This window comes from Petaurus breviceps, unplaced genomic scaffold, assembly GCF_028583685.1.
Source record: "Petaurus breviceps papuanus isolate PSGF00001 unplaced genomic scaffold, PetGlider_PUasm1.0 90842, whole genome shotgun sequence".
NCBI classification, from domain to species: domain Eukaryota; kingdom Metazoa; phylum Chordata; class Mammalia; order Diprotodontia; family Petauridae; genus Petaurus; species Petaurus breviceps.
The window spans coordinates 10509921-10519817 of NW_027187358.1; the positions used below are offsets into that span (position 1 = coordinate 10509921).

Below are 9897 nucleotides of genomic sequence, written 5' to 3' on the forward strand. Positions count from 1 at the left end.
AGTGGCTCTTTTGATCCCTAAAAACATTTGCCGATATTTGGGAACAGTTCAACAAGTATTTGTGTCCCTACTCTGAGCCACACCGTGTGCTGGATCTTTGAAGAGGTAAAGAATTATAAAAACAGCGCTGGCCAGTTAGAGCCCAGCCCTTATGAACATGCAGCAGTCTGTGTGTGGCAATCCCCTGCATGGGCTTGGGAATTTTAAGATCATGGAATCCCTAACAACTGGGTGTGATCAGCAAAAACCTTGGGGTACCTGTGATCTGTGCGTTAAAGGAATCTAGGAATTCTAATGGGTAAGGCATTGTCTCAAGAGGAGACCCCAGAGAGGGGTAGTCCATTAACCCATTCAAATCCACAAGCAAATATTGGTTTGTATTCACTGATAACTACTGAGGGGAGAATAGAACCCTAAAAGAATGGAATATATGACAAAAGGAGAAGAACTGATGGGTAAAGGGCATTAAAAAAACAAAAGTCAGAATCATGTTGCCCAGGAGTGGAAGGAGGTTGAATCTGAAGAGATTGGCCTCTGACATTCAATGTGGTTTGGGCATTCAGCCATGCCAGTGGTAACTTTTCACAGGGACTGGCATTCCAGTACTCAGGAGATAAATTCTTCCATCATTATTTCACTTATATCTGTGTGTTATACACACATATGTATATATGCATACATATATGTTGTTATATTGATCAAATTATTAACACATTGAAATTTGCATTTCACAAAATGTTTTATATTTATTACCTCATCTTACCCTCATACCTACCCCAGAAATTGTGTAGTATGTAACCCCATTTCACAGATTGAAAAACTGAGGCTCAAAGAGGTCACACAATTACTGTGTTTCCCCGATAATAAGACCTTTCCCGAAAATAAGCCCTCCCCTTACTGTGTAAGATTCCTCTAAAATAAGCCCTCCCCCGAAAATAAGCCCTATTGAGATTGCTACTGTAGTGAAGGTGATACCCTGTGCTACACGCTACATTATGGTACCCTCTGTATGCACCGTCACCCCCCCACTGTGAAACGCATGCCGCGCTCCAAGCGGCATCCAATCAGAGCTGCAGCAGTGAGCGCATCATCCTGTTCTTCCCCAGTGATTTGCTTATTGAATAAAGGTACATTTTTTTGTTCACATTTACCTGTTTATTAAAATTGCTGTCAATGTTCATTAAAATAAGCCCTCCCCTGAAAATAAGCCCTCTGGTGTTTTTCTGTCCAAAAAAAATAAGAGTGTCTTATTATCGGGGAAACACGGTAGTATGGGACAGGACGCAGACCTAGATTTTTGCACTCAGTCCAGTGTTCTTTCCCCTGCCCAATGTCATGCCCCCTGCTCATTCATGGAGATTCCCCTCTCTTCTTTCCCCCCCATGACTTAGTTCTCTGTTCGTCTATTGTAATGAAGAGCCCCGTCTCTGCCTACCATGCCATAAAGATTTCCTTTCGACTTAAATCTTTATGCTAATAGGAAACATGGTATGTAGTATAGGGCAGCTGGTGATGCAGTGGATAGGGTGCCAAGCCTGAAGTGAGAAAAACCCATCTTCCTGAGCTCAAATCTGGCCTAGAACAATTATCTGTGTGACCCTGGGCAAGTCACTTAACCCCATCTGCCTCAGTGTCCTCATCTGTAAAATGAGCTGGAGAAGGAAATGACAAACCACTCTAGTACCTGCCAAGAAGATCATAATGAAGAGTCAGACATGACTGAGTGACAAATAAATGCTTATTGAATGACTGAATGTAAGATAGAGAGAAACCCTCACACTTTACCTGGGCTGAATTGTGAGGAATCCCAGGAACGGTGATGGTTAGCACACCCTGAAACAAACCATCCTGAAATGTGACCTTCCGTGGTTCATCCCTCTCGCAGTTTCTCTGAAAAAGACCTGGAAGGTGTAATATAATATCAAGCAAAGGCAACTTCCCAGGTTCAAAATACCAGCATAGGTGCTCTCTATTTTATTCAGTAACAAACCCAGAACAGAGAAGATCAAAACATGACATCATTCAAAATACAGCATTTACTAAGCGTGATTAAATAATCTCCAAGTACTACCCCACCCCAGGACTTTCCAATCATTCAATCAATTACAAAGTCTCTGTTCCAAATACTTCTCCACCCCTAGGCTATACCTTAATTAAGTCCACCACAAAGCCCCTCTTCTCAAATGGAGATTAGTTTCCAAACATAAGTAAAATACATTCATTTGCTCAACCATAGAACACAAAAAGGTCAAAAGTTCCCCACCCCTGGATCACAATTGAATCTACCCCAGAGTTACATCAAGTTTGAACACAGCACTTAATACCCAAATGGAGGTCTTTTCTTCATCTTGACACGAGGCAAGTTCTCAGCAATCTTAGTTCCTGGAGAGACAAGGCTTAGCAAGGCCATAAGATACATTGCCAGTCCCTTCATGAATTTATCCTCTGTCTGTAGAACAGTCCTAGAACCCCTGAACACATTAGCAAAGCCCTCTCCCAGGATTTCTGTAAACATACAACAAGAAAATCCTTCTTCAGGGCTTCTGAACCAACAGAAAGGCTCCCAGACCCCTGCAACAACAGCACTGTCCTTCAACAGTGGACAGTATTCATTCTGTCTGCCGGACAGTCTCCAGACCCCTGCAACAACAGTACTGTCCCTCACCAGTGGACAGTATTCACTCTCAGTACTGTCCCTCACCAGTGGACAGTATTCACTCTCTGTCTGCAGGACAGTCTCAGGCCTTCTTAACCAAATGCCAGGTTCCAGGACTTCTTCAACAGGACAGTCTTTCACCAGTGGACAAATCTGGCAAAATAACATCAAAACAGACAGACAAAGTACCAGCAAAACAGCCATGTCTCCTCAGTCCTTGGCAGCTCAGGGGGCAGGTCTCAAAAGTCCAGGGCAATTCAAAGCGGCCACCAGCAATCTCTTAGTCTCTCCCTCTCCACGAGGTGCTGCTTCCAAAAAGAACTTCCGCCTCTCTCTTGTCTCTCCAAATCTCTCTCTCTTGTCTCTCCAAATCTACATCACCAGCTCCTCCCACTTCAGGACTTTCTTTTCACATCAACAAGCCCATCCCACAGGTGGGATTAACAAACTCTGGGTTTTAATACAATCAATTTGAAAACCAAGCCAATGCAGGGGAATCTTTAATTGCCATTACTATCACAGAAGGTCAGGTGGTCTTAAAACTTAAATTAACACTGGTAGAACAACCAAAATGCTGATGGGACATTAGATTGCATTAAGCTTCCAAAAGAACGGGGTGATAGGCCCCCTTATCTTCTGCCCCAGTCAGACTACATCTGGAGTTCTGTGTTTAGTTCTAAGAACATTGGATTCCAGAGGACAACCAAGATGTTAAAAGGCCTTGAGTCTGTCATATGAAAACAGTTGAAGCAACTAAAGATGTTTAACCTGAAAAAAAGGAAGAAGGATGAGGGTGGGACAAGATAATGGCAGTCTTGAGTATTTGAAGAGTAGTTACTTGGAAGAGGAATCAAGACTCGTGTTGTTCAGCCTACAAAGAACCAAGAGCTAGGTGCACAAGTTTCAAAGAGGTTGACTTAGGCTTGAAGTCAGGAAAACGATTTCCTAACAACCAGAGCTGACCAAAAAATGACATGGGCTGCCTGAGGAGGTAATAGGTTTCCAACAGAGAATGTAGTATTTGGGTACAGGTTGGTCACTGGTGTTCCTTCTAAAACTCACTGATGCTAAGATTCTCTGTAGCTCCTCTTAGCTAAGGTGTAGCAAGACTAAGGTTTTCACCTAACTTTCTCTCTCCACATTGTTTTCTATTCCCCTTCACCCCAACCAATGGCCACAACTGTGTTTAAGGGCCAGTGATTCATGACACTTTGGGCCCCCCCTTCCTAATATATATGTAATCTCCCCCTCACCCCCCACAAAGATCATCTTGCCTCCCACCCACCCCCCCAAGAAGCTAGGATGATACCACCCACAGCTCACATTGATTTAGAATTAGGTAGATCTTAGAGACCAGTTCAGCACCCTTATTTTATAGTGGTAGTATCAGCCAGTCATAGAAATAAAGTTGGCCTCAGAGTCAGGAAGACCTGAGTTCAAATCCTACTTCTGAACCATATTGGCTTCATATGGGATTTTAGGCAAGTCTTTTTAATCCTAGGTCCCACCAGGCAATTAGTTCTCTTGAGATTAAGTTGATGGAGATGGTGCAAAGCTGCAATTGTGGGAAAACATCTTTACTGGTATCCCCCTCTATCAATGGTATCATGAGTAAGTACTATGATTTAAAAAAAAAAAAAAAAGGCAAATCGCTGGACCCAGATCGACACACAGTCTTCTGACTCCAAATTCCAAGCTCCTTCCGCTCCGCTACCCATAAATTGAGTGAAATGATTGTTTCCAGAGCTAAGCTACAAAGGGCTTAGAACCAGCCTCTGCTTCACCCCCCAGTGGAGCTCCCTCACCTGTCCGAGGGCAAGATTCCTTTTTTGTCCCCCTCCCAACGCTGGAGTTCTCTGCTAAGGGAATGGTTCCCTCTTAAGTGTTTTATCTGCAGGCTACATAAGAGTGAATTCTTGACTCTTCACCTCCCTCTCCACACCACACCCCCATCCAAAGTCCTCCTTATCACACAGCTAGGCCAGCTTGCTGGGGGCCCTGGGATGAGGTCACCCTGCAAAAATGTTAGGACTCCTGTTCTTTCATAGGAGTAGGGTAACCCAGCTTCTCCATTCTCCCCCACACCCATCCCAGGGCACAAGGCAAAGTTTCAGCATTCTTTTCCATGTACATGGGTTGTGCTGCCATCCAAGTGGTCTGATTCGGGAGGATGGGGGGACCAAGAAGGCTCTTCTTCCCTCATATATTTATCTAATGACTCTGTGTCTCTCTGTCTATCTCTCCCCCCACCCCTTTTCTCCAACCCCATCTCTCTCTTTCTCCCTGCCAATCTCTCTAAGTCTCACCCTTTAGTTTAAGGCTTTCATAGCTAACAAAAATACAAAATCCAGGTGAGGGGTGTTTACTCCAAGTTGTTATCATTCAGACCTTAGTTTAAATAAAGGTTTAGGGATAGAGCTGTGAGAGCCTAGGAAAGTCTGGTGCCTAAGAGATCCAGCTGGGGCTCTGAAGAAGGCTGGCAGGAGGAGAACAACAGAAATGTAGGGTCAAAGTTCTCACTCTGCCCAAGGCTGGGCCTTCCTTTGCCTCTTATTTTCCTGAGGCTGTGTCAGCAGGAGAGGGCAAGGTCTGACAGGTAGGTGCTACCTGGAAAGCTCCTAGTCCTGGCTGTGATGGAATGTGTCTGCCATCAGAAGCCCAGCCTCTCTTGATTTGGGAAGGCTCATCTCCAGTTAGCTGCAGGGCATTGGAGGTGACCTGAAAGGAGGTCCATGGGAGCCCCAAAGTGAGTGAGTGACTCACTCAAGGCTTCACAGTAAGTGACAAGCTAGGATTTAAACCCAGATCTCCTCTTACTCATTTTTACCACAAGGCTAGTGAGCAGACCTCAGTACCCTTAAAACTGAGGGGGTTCCAGATTTCTTAACCTGGGTTTATGGATTTCAGAGAATCTGAACTTGGATTGGGGGGGGGGGAGGAAACTATTCATCTTCATTTCAACATAATTGGTTTCTTTTGTAAACCTATATATTTTGTGCATTTAAAAGCATTATTCTGAGAAGTGGTCCATTAGCTTCACTAGACCACCAAAAGGATCCACAAAACAAAAATGGTGAAATACCCCCATTCTAGATGAAAAGACGTAAGGTCCCTACCAACTCAAAAGGTATGATTCTAGTAAAAATCAACTTAACCCTCATGTCTCCATTTCATACCTTTAGGCTATTGTCAGTGACACCCCCTCCTCGCGACAATTAGAACCAGGAGTCATAAGGACCCAAGTTCAAATACCATCACAGACACCTGCTAGCTGTGTGATTCTGGACAAGTCACTTATCCCATTGTCTGCCTCAGTTTCCTCAACTGTAAAATGAGGATAATAGCAACTGCCTCAGGGCTATTTTGAGACTCAAATGAGATGTTTTAAACACTTAGCACACTATTGGCACTTAAATGCTTGTTTCCTCCCTTTCGTGATCAGAAGCTTTGGCACCACCAGGATGACTATTAACATCACACAAAGACTCTAAGACTGGAGAGTTAGGAGGCCTCAGGGTCCTCTTACCTCACAGGGCTGTCATAAGAATCAAATAAGCTACTTGACCAATGTACTTTCCATGTCCGGAAGCAAGGTGTGTGTGCATGAGAAGATCACCAATGCATTGTTGCAAGTGCTAACTGGCAGTGAGACAGTGGTTATCAGGGCAACCATGTGGATAGAGGGCCAGCCCTAGATTCAGAAGGACTTGAGCTCAAATCCAGCCTGAGATCCTTACAAGCTGTGTGACTCTGGGCAAGTCACTTAACCCTCATTGCCTCCAAATTTAAGAAAAAAAAAGACAGTAGTTATAGAATCTAAGGGGAGAGAGCAGGGTGGGCTGGAAGGGGCAGCTAAATTGGGTCAAAACCAAGGCAATAGGAGGAGGAAATGGAGAGCAAGAAGCCTGGAGAGGAGAGGGTGCTAAAAGATGGAAGGTGGAGAAAGGTTTTGGAGCAGAGCGTTTTATTACCTTGTAATCAAAGTTTTAGGCAGATATTAAACCTGTTCCTTGGCAACAAAAACCCAGAATAATGAGGCTCCTTTTCTAATGGCAGGTGTGAACCTTGCACCCAGCCTCGGTGAGGAAGAAAGAAGAATGAGAGAGTTGTGGTTGGCAATACTACAGAAAAGAAGGTGTAGCCTTGGGGAAGAAGGAAGCTTAAGGTCTGGCCATGGCAGCCACCCTTGGGTGAGGCTTGAGTTCTCTAGGAATACTCTAAATTGAATTGGATTAATTATATTGGGATTAAATTGCCACTTGAGTATCCATTAAAGACACTAAGAGTGTTTAAGCTTGGATAAGAGAAGGCGGGGGAGGAAGTAACAGTGAGTATTTGAAGGCCAGTCCTGGGGACAAAGGCCTGCCATTTAATCTACAGTGTATATCACTCTAAATATGTATACATTTCACTTTGCATATGTTGTATGTACCCAGCTATTTACCTGTTGTCTCCATTGGAATGTAAGCTTCTGAAGGTCAGGGACCTTTCTTTGTATCCTCTGAGCTTAGCCTTGGACCTGGTACATGGTAGACACTTAATGAGGACTTGTTAACTTGACCAACAGCCTGTGCAAAAACACAGAGATGGGAGATGGGAGACATGTAAGTAACAGCAAGTTGGTCTAGACCAAAGGTATCAAATACATCCCTATGGGTCCCTCCTTGATCCCCCAATTGAGGCCCAGACCAGATTAAAATGTAATTTGGGAATATTTTACAAAATAAATAATACAATGAAACATAGATAATTACATTTTAAAACTAAGTCAATCCTCAGCCTGCAGGGATCCTCATTGTAGGGTTTAGTGGTCTTGTTTCTATTTGAGTTTGATTCCAGTAGTCTAATCCAAAAAATGAGTGATGGGGGAATAAAGGAAATAGCCTAGAAAGGCAGCCTGAGGCCAAATTGGGAAGGATTTTAAATATCTTAAAAGTATTTGTCCTAAGAGCTACTGAAAGTTCTTTAAAAAGAGGATTGACATGGCGGACACTTTAGGAATATCACTTTGGTAGCTGTGCAGAGGATGGGGCTGCAGGTAGGAAAACCCATTAGGAAGCTGTTTTCAATAAACCAAGCAAGAGGTGGCAAGGGCCTAAACTAGGCTAGAAGAGAAGGGGACATGGGGCGGCCAGGTGGCTCAGCCAGTAAGAGCACCGGCCCCAGTATCGGGATGACCTGGGGATCGAATCTGGGCTCAGATACTCAGCACCACACCCAGAAATAACTGGCCGTGTAACCTTGAGCAAGTTACTTAACCCCAATTGCTTAAAAAAAAAAAAAAGAAGAGAAGGGGACAGAGGCAAGAGATGTCAAGGAGATAGAATCAATATGATGTGGCCACTGATGGAATGTGGGGAATGACGGAGAACCACAGATGATCCAGAGTTTTCAAACTTCAAACTGAAAGGATGATTCTACCCAATTCCTGTGACCTGCAGGATCAAACACAAAAACCTGTTTGGCGTTCAAGACCAAGCATCTCTCCTCTCCAGGCATTTTTTCTGATTGCCCCCTATGCATGGAATGCTTTCCTTCCTCATCTCTTTCCATCCTCATCCTGGCTTCCCTGGTTTCCTTTAAGTCCCAATTAAAATCCCATCTTCTACAGGAAACCTTTTCCATCCCTCCTAACTCTAGTGCCTTCCCTCTTTTAGTTATTTCCTATTTATCTTGTATAAAACTTGTTTATATGAATTTTGTTTGCTTGTTCTCTCCCCCATTCGATTGTAAGCTCCTTGAGGGCAGGGACTTTCTTTTGCCTCTTCTTGTATCCCCAGTGCTTGCCTGACACATACTACACACTTGACAAATGCTTCTTAACTATTAACTAGCTGACCTTGACAGAAAAGGGCAAATTGGGAAGAAGGATGAATTTGGGGGGAAAGATAAGGAGTTCTGTTTTAGACTTGTTGGATTTTAATTGCCTATGGAACATTCAGTTCCAAATATAAGATAGGCAGTTGGTGATATAGGACTGAAATATAAGTTCATTGTGAGTAGGGATTGTTTCATTCTTTATACTTGCATGTCCAGGCCTACCACAGTGCCTGGCACATAATATATATTTTAATAAATATTTGTTGATTAAGTGAAGGTAGAGCTGGAGACCCAGACATGGGAATCATCTACATAGAGAAAGTAACTGAACTGATGGGATTCCTGGAAGGCAATGAAAAAAAAAGAGAAGTGAACCCAAGAGGCTTTGTGATTATACCGAGTGAAGGGGCAGACATGAGTGATGATCCTGCAAAGAATACTGAGAAGACACGGTCAGCGAGGTAGGAGGAGAACCAAGAAAGAGCATTGTCTTGAAAACCCAAAGAGGAAAGAACATCCAGAAGGACAGGGTAGTAAATAGTGGTTAAATTCTGATAAAGGACGAGAACTAAGAAATGGCCACTGGATTTGTACCTTTGAGTTAAGCATTGCCCTCTAGAGCTGCCTTTTAAAAATGTGTAAATCCCTCTGAGAAGGGTAACGATTCCACTCCTGTCATCTTAGTGTGGGTAAGTTTATCTGCTGGTAAGAGAGGTGAGTTGAGAGCCCCATTTGGAGGAATCACTGATGGCTCAGAGTTAGTCCACCTATCATGGCTTCTTGAAGATCCCCAAGGATGGGAACTTCACAGCCTCTCATGACCACCCCATTCCTCTACCTCACAAATTATCAAGTTCTTTGACTGAGCCCAATCTCTCCAGTTTCATTTGGAGTCCAGAAGAGCAATGAGTCCAGAAAGGGAAAGGCAATTCCCCTGAGAAAATCCTCAAAATCTCCTCTAAGAAAAGATTTTCAAATATCTGCTTGGTTTCTAAATATCCTTATCCTGATAGGAACTCACAGCCACATGAATGTGAGGGGGAGTGGGCGTATTTATACCCAACTCAGTACAGTTTGTACTTGTTCCTATTTGTCAACTTGAATGCACTTGTTCTTGATACACTGCAGGCTAATTAATTTTGGAATTCTCCCTCCAGTGCTCCTCTCTCCCTCTCCTTTTTTTTAGAGAAAAAATGAAAATGACCTCCATGCTCTGTCTCTCTTGCTTCTACTTGGTGGTGACTGATATCCCCATGATTAGCCCAAGGGTTCTGAGGTAGTAGTTATGATGATGAGAAGAAATCCAGAACAGGATCTCTTGCATTCTGGAGAATATCACCCACCCTTCCTTTCATCTTTTTTTTCTCATTCCTTCCTCTCACCTTTTTTCCTTCTAGTTGTCCCCTCCCTTCTTCATAATC

General features: G+C 43.5%; 1 long non-coding RNA gene across 1 annotated transcript; it reads right to left on the reverse strand.

Moving 5' to 3' along the window:
* Positions 1–1944: 1944 nt before the first annotated feature.
* Positions 1945–8976, reverse strand: LOC138148809 (uncharacterized). Its single transcript, XR_011165185.1, has 3 exons — positions 7411–8976; positions 7101–7224; positions 1945–3424 (listed from the first exon to the last, which is right to left on the reverse strand). It is a non-coding gene; the product is annotated as an uncharacterized lncRNA (long non-coding RNA).
* Positions 8977–9897: the final 921 nt, after the last annotated feature.